Here is a 15,584-nt window from a genome sequence, read left to right on the forward strand (position 1 = left end):
AGGCAATGCACAATTCTTTCTCCACCTTTAAACAGTGAACTCAATTTCCTCTTCAGAATCCGTACTATCATGAGGTTTGGAGTCATTTTTCCAGGGTTTTAAAATCCTTAGTCTATCACTTTCTAGTCATATGAAGCTGATTGATGGGAATTTCTCTGTGCCTCTGTTTTCTCATCTTAAAAATGGAAAAAGTAATGATACCTAGCTCAGAGAGTGATAATAGCAGCCAAATTAGATCATTCTACGTGCAATGCTTAGCCTGGCACCTGGAAGACAGTGAGTCTTCAATATATTGTAGTGGTAGTTATCATTTTACATCAATATTCAGATCAATCGTTTTCTTAAACTACTTAATAGTGACCAAATAGCCTATGTAGAATAGAAATGTGTTGAATTATTAGCTTCTTTCTCCCAGGATGCTGTAATCTTCAAAATTTAGTCTTTCTCCTTTCCTCTCTCCTTCTATATTTTCTCCATTTCTTTTCACTCACTCCGTGAATCAATGGGAAGACCCCATTCTTTATATTTTCACTTCTCAGGAAGGTCTGGCTTTGGCTCATCCTTTCATGGCAACTATTTCCATGTTGGCCTTAACACTGACCTTTAAACAAAGCCATGGCCTCTAAACATGGTCCAGCACCCATCTCGTGCTCAAATATTGATGACGATGAAGAAACTGAGAAGATTCCATCCCCACAAGTAAGCATAAAAGCCACAAGTGTAAAAGACATAAGATTCCCACCTGTACCCATATTACAAGTTGACACACCGAAATTTGATCATTAGACTCTAATTTAGGAACTTAATGCCCCCTACCCTGTCTACAACCGCCCCAAACAGTGAAATTCATTATTCTAACATAAAAGCCATTTTTTAAATTTCAGAGTTACCTATTTCTACCACTTTTAAAGGTCTCTGGATTTATCCAATTTAAGAAAAAAATTAAAAAAGATCACACACACACAAAAGGTCTCCAAGATCTACACGAATTTTCATGGTCTCCTACAAAATGGGGGAGAACTCCCGGCATTATGATAAAGCACCTTGCCTGTCTACATTTCCATACTGTTTGAGGGAAAATATTCAGGGGAACAGACTGGACTGCTAATTAGAGAACTGTCTGAAACCACCATGAACCACATTTCCATCCGTGCAATAAGCAAAGACGCTTCATTAAAATCACTGTCCTCTGCAAGGGAAAGCTGTTTCAAGCGCAATAGATCTAATTCACAGGAGTGATCATGCAGACCCAGGTACAGTATTCATTATTAACTTAAAAAGTATGCCAAATCAATTAAAAACCATTTTAAAGGGAAGGAATAAAATTTAGTTCTACCTAACTGCAGCTCAGCTCTAATTTATCTTCCAGCCACTTTCAAGGGATTTTACTTGGTTCTTAATCTAACATTCATTGGAAAGAGTAATTCTCATGAAATTACAATGGCATCTCTTGCATCATTTAATGCAAATGTTCCCATTCTTCGGAAATGGAGAGCAGCTTCTCCAATAAAGACTCCCTTCAAGGTATAAAGTGGAAGAACTCTGGGATCTGCTTGAGAAGAATAAAACATCCTGTTTCAGAAACTGCTCGAATTTCAAACTCTGCCTGCATCCCTATGACAAAGTATACCCAAATATAGGTTATTCACAACATGTTTGTTATAAGGCAAGGCATATGAATTCCTGCCATGTTTTTCTTTACAAACATGTCAAGACTTGTGAGCCCTTAATGAAATGCAGCATTTTAGAGGCAAAAAAAGAAGCTACAAGATGCCAAAAACAAAAGACTCCTTTCTTGGCACTGGGACCTCCTTATGCTAATGATAGTTCTCATTACCGGAGACACTGCTGTTGTTCAGTCGCTAAATTGTGTCCAACTCTTTGCTACCCTGTGTGTGTCACCTCAAAACCAAACAGGGCTTTAGAGGTCATTGAGATGAGCCACTTCAACTCACATGTGAAGACACTGGGGCCTAAGACAGAACAAGATTCTTCCAAAATGTCAGGGCTGGTGAGGGGCAGAGACTACTGGGCCAGGTCTGGACTGGCCACCCCACGGCTGCCTTCCACTAGAGCCATAGGGTTGACAAGACTTTAAAATAGACTTTGTGCTCCTGGGGCACTTTCATAAGTCCCATATGGTACCAATCTTCTGGTGTTCAGATAAAATTCCAAAAACTTGGAATTGAGTTTATCCCAGTAGGAAATGTTTAATCATAGTTGAAACTGATATTGGTCTTCCCAGTGGTAAAGAATAGTGGTAAAGAATTCACCTGCCAATGCAAGAAATGCCATTTTGATCCCTGGGTCAGGAAGATCCCCTGGAGTAGGAAATGGCAGCCCACTCCAGTATTCTTGTCTGGAAAATACCATGGACAGAGGCTAGTGAGCTATGGTCCACAGGGCTGCAAAGAGTCAGACATGACTGAGCATGGCACAGGATGCTGAAACTGAGCCCCCCTAAAATCGAGTTCCTCTGCTGAGTTTATGATTAACTTATATTTCCAAAACTTTATTCTCTTTCTTGTCCTACCCCCTGCTCCCTTTGGGAGTAGCAAAGAAAAGGGGAAACTGAAACACAGCAGGATCCACAGCAGGGCCCTTCCAGGTCCAAAAGCCCCTCTATATCCCCCATTTCTTGTTTGTAGAAAAATCTTTAGTCCCCCAGATCTTCCCTGAGTTCCAAAGAGCAGATTCAAAAGTTATTAATACTAATTATGGAAGTGAGGGATGCAGGAGCAAAGGAAAAGTAGTCAAGAAATAATAGTTCAGTGATAAAACAGAGTTCCAGCTCCTCCTCAAGGGATCTACATAACACTCTGAAACATAGCTTTCAGTTTTTCTGTAAGAAGTAAGACCCCGCCCTGGTGAAGGATGATGACTCTAAGTACGTAGACCTCAAAGTGGATGGAACCAGAAGGTTGAAGATTAATATTCCCAAAATACCACCCTGTTACCTCACCACCAACCAATCAGAAGAAGATCATGCCCCCTGCAACCTCAACTCAAATAATACCTTTAAAAGCCTTTCCCTGCAAGCCATGGGAAATTTAGCTGCCCTTTCTCCTTGCTTGGAAGCTGCAGTAAATGCTGTAATTCCCTTCACTGTACCCTGGTGTCAGTAAATTAACTTTGCTACACAGTGGGCGAGCAGGCCCAAGTTCAGTTTGGTAACACTATAGAAGTTAGTTGGATTGATTTTACACTTGGCATTTTTTTTTTAAACTAAGGCCCAGAAGTACAATCTTCCTCATTTGTTAGCTCTTTTTCTCCTTTTAGCACCACTGTTCACTAGTAAACAGAAGTCCCAAGCAGAAGATACCCACTTCCTCATCAATCCCCAACCCCAAGTCCAGGGCTTTCTGAAACGGTGAGAACACAGCTGTCTACCCTGGTTTTGATTTATGGCAGGGCTCAGCAAACTTCTATAAAGGGCCAAATCATGACTGTTTTAGGCTTTGCCGGCCATTTGGTCTTTATATGAACTACTCAAATAAGCCACCCTAGTGTAAAAGCAGTCACAGGTATTATGTAAGCAAATAAGCATGGCTGTGTTCTGATAAAACCCTATTTATCTACATTGAAATTGCATTTCATTTAACTTTCTTTTTTAGAAAAATTATTTATTTATTTATTGTTATTTTTGGCCACATCCTGTAGCATGTGGGATCCCAGTTTCCCGAACAGGGATCAAAGCCGCACCCCCAGGATTGGAAGGCAGAGTCTTAACCATTAGACCACCAGGGAAGTTCCTCAGATAATGTCCATGTGTCATGAAGCATTATTTATCTTTTTTATTTTTATTCAACCATTCAAAAAACAGGAAGGAGGCCAGATTTGTTTTGTCCCTACTGTAGTTTGCCAACCCCTGGTTTAGAGTTACGAAAGCATCCACTGCAAAGAAAACTTCCTTTTGCTGCCCAGATGCTCTCGATAATTCGCCATTGGCACTCACCTGGCTGATGACGTTTTCTATTAAACGTCCATGTTTTCCCGTTGGTATGTGACAGGTATGACTTCAGTAAGGTTATATCCCCGTTTTAGTAACTTCAGTTCTCACACAGTGTTCCTGAGTGGGGTATCTTCCTTGATGGGAAATATAATTGAAAAAACTAACTTGATCACCAAGAAGAAGCTGTACGAAGAAGTTATGTCACATTATGATATCAGATTACAGAGGAACATCCAGCCATGGGACGGATGATATGTGTTTTACCACTTGATTTTTAACCTTCATATGTAAATACAATTTTAATTTAGGACAGAAACATTTCTGTTTCATCTACAGCCAATATTAGCACCAACATATCAATCACTGAAATCATTATCAATCTTTTGTCTATACAATGAAGTAAGTAGGAACGTTCCATTTAAATACCTTTACACACAGCACAACTCCACTGGCATCAGCATATTACAAAAACCAATTTTCTTACATCAACTTCTATCTACTTCTAATTCTGTAGCATAGCTCTGGGGAGTTGCTACAAGGTCTGTGTAAACTGAAAATCTAAATAACATTATGACGCCTATTACAGAACTAATTTATAATCTAATACCCCAGTTGAATTTAATATCCTATTTATTTATTCAAGCAAAATATCTGGAAAAAATATGTCACATCATAATGTAGTTGTTATGAAAATGGAAAAATAAAACAGAATTTTAGAGACGGCATGATAATTGCTAGGGGCAGGTATGAGCAAGAATTTCAGAGCCCCTCACATGAAGGAGAGACAGAGACGGGAGCCCTTTAATAAATAGAATTTTTGCTTTATAATGCAATTATTGTCAAATTTAGTATTTTACATCAAATTTACAACTTTCAAATGTGATTCCTATTAATGTTATCTGCTCAGAGCTACTGCAGCATAAAACTGTTGGCCAACAGATGCCACCTCATCAACTGTCTTTAACAACTCCATTCCCATCCTGGATGGAAGAACCGAGTTTATGGCAGCGTTTACAAGCGCACGCTGCCAATACAAATGCACAAGTGACGCCCGTATATATAATACAAATAGGCTGATGGAAATAACTCTACGGAGGCTTCTGCAAATACTAAGTTTTGTGCTGATTTCTTTATCTTAAGATAAGTGGAAGGAAAGAATAAAGGAAAGAGGGAAAAGAAAGAGGGAGGGAGGAAGGGAGGGGGGGGAAATAAGAGAAGAATGAAGGATAAAAGCAAAGAAGAGAAGGAGGATATTATGACATTGGAATAAGAAAAGTGATGGAAAGCACAAGTACAAAAACATTTTGTTGTTTATTCAGTTGCTCAGTCGTGTCGAACTCTGTGACCCCATGGGACTACAGCATGCCAAGCTTCCCTGTCCTTCACCATCTCCGGAAGCTTGCTCAAACTCATGTCCATTGGGTCAGTGATGCCATCCAACCATCTCGTCCTCTGTCATCCCCTTCTCCTCCTGCCCTCAATCTTTCCCAGAACAAAAACATGGCGTGGTGATAATTACATCCGACCACAGATGCTCCTAGCCATCAGATACTGGAATGACTTGATGAAAGTTTAGTGGGCTCCATAGTACACATACAGGAGAGCTCCTAAGATTCAGAGAAAGGGTGGCAGCACCGGAATCCCACAGTAAAGAAGGAAAATGCCTACTGCTTGCTTTTTCCTGAGATAGGAGCCACGGAGGTAGTGGAGGTAGCAGCCTGTGCTGGCTCCAGGCCCCAAAGTACACGTGCACCCAGGCGCACCCCCAAGCTCACATTGGTGACCCCCTTTCAGTCCTCACAAAAAAGCAGAAGACTCAGCCATCACACTGGAAGGTCTCCAACCTTGAGGTCCTTCAGCCCTTTTCCAAACCTGCATGTCTGGATTACAAGCCCTGCATTAGATCACCTGTATTTTTACTTCACTCCCCACACGACTGAGGCTCTTCAAAGTTTAGGAACCAGTGACCTCTATGACCATAGTTGAAAGGATCTGGGATTTGGAAGGACCATATTTGAATTATAGCAGTGCTCTCTCAATATCCTCAAATCTCATAATTAGCAATTCATTCGTTTGCCTTTTGAAGGTTTTCTGGTCTCCATGTATACTGAAAGCAACCTCAGACATACCGAGGAGAAGAAGGACCGTAAGCCCTGGTGCCAGATGGTGCCTTGGTTGGATACTTAGCCCTGCAGAAATTAAACAAAGCATCCCCAAATGGGCAAGAAAATACCCCATAAAAGGAGGATATCAACAATACAAGATCAGACACATGAACACACATGGGTTGTGTGATTGCATATACCCTCTGAGCAAACTGCGTGGGTATCCAGGGTTGGGCATTCCAGCTTCATCTATTTCTGCTGGATACAGTCTGACATCAAAAGTAATTCACGTTCAGGTCCCTCATGTGTTCTAGGATGTACCCAGCTCCAAATGGGCCTTCCTCCACGGGCATCCATTTTCAACAGCACATGCATGGAGATTCTGGTGTGAGAATTATGCTCTCTCCTGACAGATGGGCCTCCTATGACGGTTTGCCTTCTCCAAATATAGATCTGGCCCCCTACTATTTCCCGAGCATCCCTCCTAGTGTGGATTCCGTCTCCCTCCTCCTCCTGCCACTAGTGTCAGCTCAGCAAGGCTGCCTGGGAACCACAAAGACCATCTCTTCCCCGAAATGCCCTACCTGCTCTTTGTGAAAGGAACACACGTGCAACAGGAACTCAGCTCAGCGTTCTATTGATTATCACCTATAAATCTCGCTGCTCATAAAAAGGCTCCATGAAAATACAATCCAGGGACATAAATCTCTCTAAGAGAGATGAAATCTGATGGGAAATAAAATTCCCTCATTTCATTTATTCCCGTGTTTAAAAGACTGACTTTCCAATCAGCTGGAAGCATTAACATGAGATGGTGGGGAATGGGGACAGAGCACAGGTGGGGATCAGACTGACAGGAGAGCAAACACTCGCTATGCCAACCCCTCGATATGTGCCACCAGAGAGTGACATCATCTCTGAGCCTCAGTTTTGTCATATCTACAATAAGTGGGATTAAACGCCCTTGCATGGCTGCTGTGAGACCAAGTTTGATAGACTATAAGTACCACACATACATGAGGCACTCAAGATGGTAGCTGTTACATGCAGTACATCTCCACCTTTAAAATTATTTTCAACACAAAAAAGAAAAAGATAATTAGTTACTGGCCCCCTCAAAATCCATGCTTTCTTCCCTAAGTCCAAGTGACGGTCCGTAAGACAGTTTCATTCATTTAACTGACATTTTTTGACATTAATTGAGCATCACCTATGTATTAGGCTTTGACCTAGATCCTGGGACTTGTATAGGTTTGAGCTCCATTTTAAAAGGTGACAGGACCAACATTTAAGGTGACACACAAGGAGAAAACAGGTGGTGGGGAAAAGTCATAATTTTTTTTTGCAAAAATCCTTATACTGTACACAAGGCTCAATCTTGTGAGCCTTCATGAACTTTGAAGAGTGCATCTGTCCTCTCGGAAGCCTTCAGAGACCTCCAGCCCAGGTCCTCCCCTGGCTTCTCTTAGCTCCAGAGAGAGGGCCAGTCTCTGAATTTCCACATCGTGTTGCCGTTTTGATTCAATTAAGTGACAAATCCCTATGTTGTGAGCTTTAGAAGGACAGGGATAAAGCTGTGTGAACTTCTTGACTTCCTCCCTCACCAGCAGAGTGTCTGCACACAGTATTCACATTTCACCTCTGAGAGCTTCCCTGGTGGCTTGGTGGTAAAGAATCTGCCTGCCAATGCAGGAAACACTGGGCTTGATCCCTGATCCAGGAAGATCCCACATGCCACAGAGCAACTGAGCCCATGTGCCACAACTACTGAGCCTGTGCTCTAGAAGCCAGGAGCCACAACTACCGAACCCATGTGCCACAACTACTCAAGCCCTCAAGCCCTAGTGCCCGAGCTCTGCAACGAGAGAAGCCACCACAGTGAGAAGCCCAAGCACCGCAACTAGAGAGTAGCCCCTGTTCTCCGCAACTAGAGAAAGTCTGTGCAGCAATGAAGACTCAGCCCAGCCAAGAATAAATAAATAAAAACAAATTGCCTCTGCTTCCAGAGCAAACCTCTCCATCAACTCCCTCCCCTCTGTCACTCCTAGTGACCAGAAAGTCAGTCCCTGAGCTTAAGTGGCTGAATTCCAAATACATTTTCCCACCATCACAACCAAAAAGATGAATAGAAACTGTCCCTAGAACAAGAAGAAAAGCTTACAGGACTGAGAAAAATGATGGTGTTCATAGTCACTTCAACTGGCCAGCAAAATTTGCCACTGCCTTTCCCGTCTGATCTTGTGGGCCTTCCAACCCCAGACTTCCACGATCTGACCACAAGACAAACATCACATTCCGCCCTTTTCCTCTGTGCCTTAACAATAAAACGGTCTTTGGTTTGAGTGAGCCAAGAGCCTGTTGGTTTCACTGTTTTCTCTATAAATACAGTGTATACTGCAAATGAACAAGAAGTCTTGAATCGACTAAACACTGGGCAAAGATCAAAGCAAGGTTGAGTGATTTCACACACATCTTGAGAAAGAAAAAATATGAATCTATGGAGTGATCCTTGTAATCCCATTCTTAGGTGTCATGGAAGGAAGTTTGAAGCTGGAGAAACAATGGAGGAACAAGATGATGGGGAAAGAAGTAACAGAGGGAGAAAAAAAAAAACCCTCCTTCTATCCTGTAGAGCGAGCCCAGGCATTTGTTATCGTTGTGTCTAGCTCTCTAAACCAAAAAAAGTAAAATCAAACAAACAAAGAATGCACCAGCCAGAAGCAGGCAGACTCTCCCGCCTTGATTCACACATGGTCTCCTCGCTCCCCACTCCCATCGCAGATGGTGGCAAAGCTCTGACACACGCGGCGCCCTCAGGCACTGAAACTTCCTCTGAGTCCCTCTGCAAGGGGGTTGGTGGGTCCCGCTCTCGGCTGCCATGGGGCAATCTCTGCCCCTACTCCCGCTCCACCGTCAAAATGGCACATTGTTAGAAATGTGCTCAGGACATGTGATTTGGGGCAGAGAGTTGTTTGAGTTCCCATATGCTTAAGGTACATAACTGGGCCACTGAGAAAAAGGAATTTAAGCATTCTAGAAAACAGCAGGAGAGCAAATTGGCCTTTCCCTCTGAGAGCTATTATTAGAGAGGCCCAGCCCAATTCAACCAGAAAGCCAATATCTACTCCGTTCATTCTTCCCCTGCAACAATGCCTCACACGTCCCGCCCCTCTCAAATAAGACACTCCTGATGCACGCCCGCCAGACACACATGTAATCTTTAATGCTGACCACTGGCTGGCAGCGATCAGTGGATGCACCGCTTCTCACAGAGCAACTTAACAGTCCTGAGTTTAATTTCACATAATACCGAGAACTCACAGAACGTGGCAGTACGTTTGATTTGTACTCGTGGAATTTGGCAACCAGCTTGCTCTTCGCTTTGTGTACCTGCTGAAGTCGCAGCTGCTACCTAAACTTTGTAAATAAATGCTAAACAAATGCCAAATAAAGAAACCAACTTCCCAGGAAGCAGAAAGGGCAGGAGATCACAGTTTTTGTTCTCAGAAATATGCTGTGACCTGCTTCAGAGCTGCATCCTGGCAGCTTGGGTGTGTCTCTGTTCTCCTGTGTCTGGAACGGTCTGTTATCTCGGAGAGAGGGGGTGGGGAGGAGGGCAGGGGGAAGAAGGAAGGGGGTGGGAGAAGGGGAGGAGAAGGAAAGAAGATCTGAAGGAGAGAGGAACAAAGAAAGGGAAGGAAGAAGTGGGGAGCCTTTCTTATTATTTGTCCCCAATTAATGAATAGAAAATGTTGGCTGGGAAGACAAAACACAGCCTTATTATTTCTTATAACACATATTTCTATGAAAATTAGGGATTCTATAGTCAGTGTTTTCAGTGGGCTTCATCTCCAATCAAACAATGAAAATTAATGAGAAAACAGGTTTCATTTCACTTCACCCTCAACTGTGCAGAGATGGATCCACCGCACACATGAAAACACCATTGCGTGAGCCTTCATATCCCACCCATGGCCTCACGGGCTAGGTTTCTCAACAGGAACTTTGCTGAAGGGGGTAAAGTTAATCACTCAGCACACTGGCATGTTGCAGTCTGCGTTCTCTTGGGCACAGGTAATGCACAACAGAATCAACTCACCAAAGATGGAGAAGCCCAGCATTTCTCATTGCAGATGAACATACACTTTATAAGTGGGCTGTCAGGCAGCCACCTCTATTTCCCTGACTATCTCAAAGGATACATCCATCCCAGATGCAAGATGAGGAACCAGAAGGAGGTGCAGGCATGATGTATGGACTAGATGTGACTTACAGTTCCTCTTTGCCTTTCAGACTGGCCATTGGTGACTCAGGCCAAGTAATTTGGGTGGCAGTGATGATCCTTAAAGCTAGCGTCTACTGAATACTTAAATGCCAGGCTCTGTGGATAGCACTTTGTGTGTCTTGTCTTCTCCCAATAAACCAGGAGTTGCATAAAGAGTTCTTATCTCTTTTTTTCCTCTTTTTTTTTTCTTTTTCTCTTTGTTTTTCTTTTGGCTTGCCATTGTCCCCACCACATAATAATGACTAACACTTACAGAGCACTAACTAGGTGCCAGGCACTTTTCTAAAGGCAACAAATACAGAAGCTCTGAATCTTCACAACAACTCTATGAGGTATATACCCCTGTTATCCCCAGTTTTTTATAGATGCTCAGAGAACTTCAGTAACTTGTCTAAGTGTTGAAACTGGAATTAAAACACAGGTATTTTGTTTCCACAATCTATGCTTTTAACCTCTATGCTCTTGTAGGATATTTATTACACCAATAAATCTTACTCTGAATGAATGGAGGCTCTCATGTAAGCATTAATGCAATCTTAAGGGGGAAATATAACTACGCTTATGAACAAATTTGGCAGCTGAGACTCATAGAACTTAAGTGACTTGTGTAAGGTAACACAGCTATTTGTGCAGAATGAGACTCAACTCAGGTCTTTCTGACTTGTAGGCCCATGATCTTGAAATGACAGTAGTATTTTAAACCATATGAGAAGTGACCACGTGACCAAGCGACTCCCTATTCAATGTTTCCATTCAGTGACTCCATTTCCCCCATCTTATCAGTATCTATTTTTGTAAACAAAAAAAAATTGTTTATAATAAAGCAGATTTATCTTTCATGGGTCTGCCTGTGTTTTTTGTTTTCCCCAATAGGTTGTATAACAAAAATAAGACTGATATTTTAGGTGACAAGTGAGAAGTGGATCAGGCAGCTCTCTGGTTTCAAGGGAGCCTGTCCACCAGAATTTGTCACCAGTGAGGACCTTATCTGTGTGGTTAACTAAGCAATGTCCCCACATCGGGCTCTGGATGTTGCTTACTCAGTATTGGAAAGACTTGATGTCAGGAATACAGAACCAAGTGATGTTGACGACACACCTTGACTAATCAAGGACCTCATCCTTCTCTCTCATCCAGGCACTTGTCTGGGAGGCAGGGGGCTCTTTCTGAGCCATGAAAAACCTTTACCTTCAATTCAGCACTTGCTCTGACCATTTGCTCCTAAATGACTGTTCTTCCATCTGATTATTTTTCTTCCATACACACCTGTCATCCAACTTTTCATTTTTTAAAAAGTTTTAAAAATTTATTACTCCTGAAGCGAGAACCTGAGAATGAGCCAGCGATTAACGGAATCATTTGACTGACCTTCAGGAGACCCAAACGGTGGGTGATTGATGAAATGGCTACAGGTTTAAGCAGAAGGTCAGCTTCAATAATACGGCTGTTACTTCCCATGGTCCTTACAGACCAGCTCAGTTGATGGCCTTCACTTCTCCTTTGCAACAATTTTAAGGCCAAGGCATTTGACTGACTCCACCACCCGCCACCCTCTTGTGAGGCTCATTATGTAGTAACAGAGATACCTGTTGGTATAGCTTCTGCAACAATCATGATATAACATCAAATATGATTGTCCTCAACTACCTGAGGGGTCCCAGGTGCTTTCCCACCATATCCAATCGACCTCGTGCAGGGGTCCTGCTAGGAGGTACCTGGATGGCAGTTCTTGCTGCATCATCTAACAAGTCCCACCATCCATCACTGCTTGTGCTAAGTTGCTTCAGTCATGTCCAACTCTTTGCAGCCCTGTGGACTGTAGCCTTCTTGGCTCCTCTGTCCATGGGATTCTTCAGGCAAGAATGCTGGAGTGGGTTCCCATGCTCTTCTCCAAGGGATCTTCCTAACCCAGGGATCGAACCTTCATCTCTCACATCTCCAGCATTGGCAGGCGGGTTCTTTACCACTAGTGCCACCTGGGAACCCCTTGCCTAAAATGGGGGTCATAAAACCTACCTGCCTACCTTCAGATAATTAAAACATTAAAGTTCTCCTTTTATGAGAAACGTAATTAAAAAATGGTGCCAGGTACCACAACAGTAACACAACTTTGCTGTTTTCTGAGGTTTTGTTTTTTTACTTTTTTTTTTTTTTTAATGGAGTGTGCTGGATGTCTCTATAATTTTGTTCAGATGACTGCAGAACTTGGAAAAGCTGTTGCTGCTATTGATGCATAACATACTGCTATTGGTCTTTTTATATAAATAAATAAATCTATATATATATATACATATATATATATATAATTTGAATTTTTGGAAACTTTAGCTGTGCTGTCAACTTTGGAAAAAGTATCCCAGTTGTACCGTGTTGGGTTGGCATTGTACAGAAATTAACAGCCATATTGGTCTAGAAACGTTAAACATAATTTTTTCCATTTGTACAGGGGTAACACACTGTATTAAATACGTAAGGTCTTATCTACATGGGTTTGATTACAGAAACTAATAAAGTATTCTCTAAATAAAAAATAAATAAATAAATAAAGTTCTCCTTTCAGCTAGCAGCATTTGAACTTGAAAGAAGGAACAAAAGAAGGTCAAAGACTTCATTCACACTTTTTCTGGCAACCTCTAAGGGTTAATAATACTTAATCCTTAACCTCATCAACATGTAAGAACACACAAGATTTTCTATAGAAAGTAACCCAGTAAACACGACCTAACAACAACAAGAACCAAGAGACCATTGTATCACTTTGCCTGCATCATCTCAACGAGGCCTCAAGGGTTTCTCAGGAAATCAGGGCAGTGGATGGTTAGGAACAGAGCCCTGGATCAGACTACTCATGATGAAATCCCGGCTCTCCCACTGGCTGCTGTGTGACCTGAGGCAAGTACCCTAACCCTGCCTCAGCCCGGTACACATAGAATGGGTATAATGATTCTCAGCTCTTAAGACGGCTGTGAGGACTAAATGAGTCAATGCATATAGTGTTAGAACAGGTCTGGGCATGCTCAGGTAAGCACTGTGTATTATTACTGTCACTAATCCAGTTTTATAGATGAGGAAACTGAGACTCTGGGAGATAAATTAAATGACGTACTCAAAGCAGTGACTACTGAGTGGAAGCATGGGGACTGGAACCAGGCAGTTTAAAGCCCAAGTTCTTAACCGCTCCATTAGCTTCTTCATGGGGACAGTTTTCAGCTGTCAATTTCTGGACCCACAGCCTTCCTTATTAGCCTTGTGATATTACTCAAAGATGGACATTTAAAGGGGAAAAGACCACAAGGGCAGCCCAGAGCTATGACCAGAATGAAGGGAGGCACTTCCTGGTGTCTCGATCAGAAAGTCAGGGCTTCCCCAAAGAGCTCCAGACTTAGGGAGAGCTGTGCTCCATCTCCTCCATCCCTTTACAAAGAATGAGTGAAGTAAGTCAGACACAGAAGGAGAAATATCCTATGACATCCTTTATATGCCATATCTAAAAAGAAATGATACAAATGAACTTTTTTACAAAACAGAAACAGACTCAGAGAAGGAATTTATGGTTGCCGGAGGGGAGGGGAGGGGGTAAGAGATAGTTAGGGAGTTTGGGATCAACATGCACACACTGTTATATTTAAGATGGACAATCAACAAGGTCCTACTATATAGCACAGGGAATTCTGTTCAATGTTATGTGGTAGCCTGGATGGGAGAGGAGTTTAGGGGAGAATGGATACATATCTATGTATGGCTGAATCCCTTTGCTGTCCACCTAAACTATGACAACATTGTCAATCAGCTATATGCCAATACAAAATAAAAAGTTTTAAATAAAGAATAAGTGAACCCTCCCATTCTGTCCCTGCCTTGAAGCAGCATATGTCAAAATAGTTTTCACCCCTTAGAAATGAAAGAATAAAGTAACAAATCATCCACTGAGGTCAAGAGGGCATAATTAGTGTTGTGTGAAGCCCTCTCTATTAATGGGAACTTGCATTTGTAAGGTCAGTCTTAGGCAGAGGAGAAGAGTCTGATGCCTAAAGAGGGTGGCTTAGATGTCATAGGAAGATGCATCTTTCCCAAGAAATATTTACCCACTGATGTCCCCTATTCATGATTTATGTTGCTGCATTTAGCCTGTATCTATTCGGTCTTCCTCTTTCAAACTGCAAATATGTCTGTGATGTGTAAGAAATTAAATTCCTTATCCCAATACTGCCTGTGTTTCTCAGATCTCTTTTCCATGTGGTGAAATACACAAGCACATGGGTATTCTCCGGGAGGAGTAAAATAGGGACAGGGGGCTCTGAAAAAGAGTCTGGGGGACATCAAGATTCTACCCAACAGAAGAAACCTGACTTGGCTTTTCATAAAAGAAAAGGAAACACGGTTTACTACACTAGGTACTTTCATGTACTTCTGATTATAGCATTGAGCCTCAGAGAGGTTTAATGACTTGGCCAATACCATACTGCTAACAGAGGGCAGGGTTGAGATTTGAACACATTTATATCCAAATTCCATGATCCCACCCCTGTCCCCTCTGCCTCTCTATATTAACCTGCTCTTGCAACTCAGAAATGACTGTGGGTCTCTATTCCTAAACCAGAACTTGTGCTCAACCATTCCTTTTCGGGTCATATATTTACAAACTTTCCCCCTCATATGTATTCTTCATCTCCCCACCACTTCCAATGCAGTCATGAGGATAAAATATGTGATTTTGTTCCTCTCCATAATTTCCCCTCCAGAAGGCTATAGTCATAGTTTGAAGCAGCAGGGGTTGCACTGAAGCTTAAGGAAAAGCAAAACTATTAAACCACAGTCCATCCCTCTTCAACAACTCTGCCCAAACTTTCAGAGGAAACAATGATTCCTATTACAGCAGCAGCAGTCCCCCGAGAGTCAACTAGCAGCCAAGAACAAAATACCTAAGCCAACCATGCCTTCTCTCCCTCCTTACCAATTCCCTGCATGCGAGCATATCTCAGTGGGGAAATATCTGCTACAGAAAGGGAAGAGGTGAATGGGACATGTAATTGCCTAAGCAGTCAGTGCCCGGAGACCTAAATAGAGTTCTGGGCTCATTGCTTCACAGAAATGTTACCCAAAGCTACGGGCTTCTACTCACAAAGGGAAAGATGTGGAATTGTCTCTTCTTCCACATCTTTTTCTTTGTTTTGCTGATAGAGACCACTTTCCAACATAGAAGCAAAAATGCCGAATATTTACTTTCCTAGCCTGCCTTACC

At 42.3% G+C, this 15,584-nt stretch overlaps 1 protein-coding gene across 2 annotated transcripts in view; it reads right to left on the reverse strand.

Moving 5' to 3' along the window:
- The window catches only part of PPARGC1A (PPARG coactivator 1 alpha), a 714,869-nt gene that overhangs the window by 518,781 nt on the left and 180,504 nt on the right, over positions 1-15,584 (reverse strand). Inside the window, exon 1 of one of the 2 annotated variants that reach the window (XM_070791235.1) lies at positions 3,956-4,101. The exons of the other annotated variant lie outside the window; for it this stretch is intronic. The gene's annotated coding sequence lies outside the window, so the exon portion shown is untranslated. Of the gene's footprint in view, positions 1-3,955; positions 4,102-15,584 lie in introns of those variants that run through there. 2 annotated transcript variants of the gene reach the window in all.

Source organism: Bos indicus, chromosome 6, assembly GCF_029378745.1.
Source record: "Bos indicus isolate NIAB-ARS_2022 breed Sahiwal x Tharparkar chromosome 6, NIAB-ARS_B.indTharparkar_mat_pri_1.0, whole genome shotgun sequence".
Lineage (NCBI taxonomy): Eukaryota > Metazoa > Chordata > Mammalia > Artiodactyla > Bovidae > Bos > Bos indicus.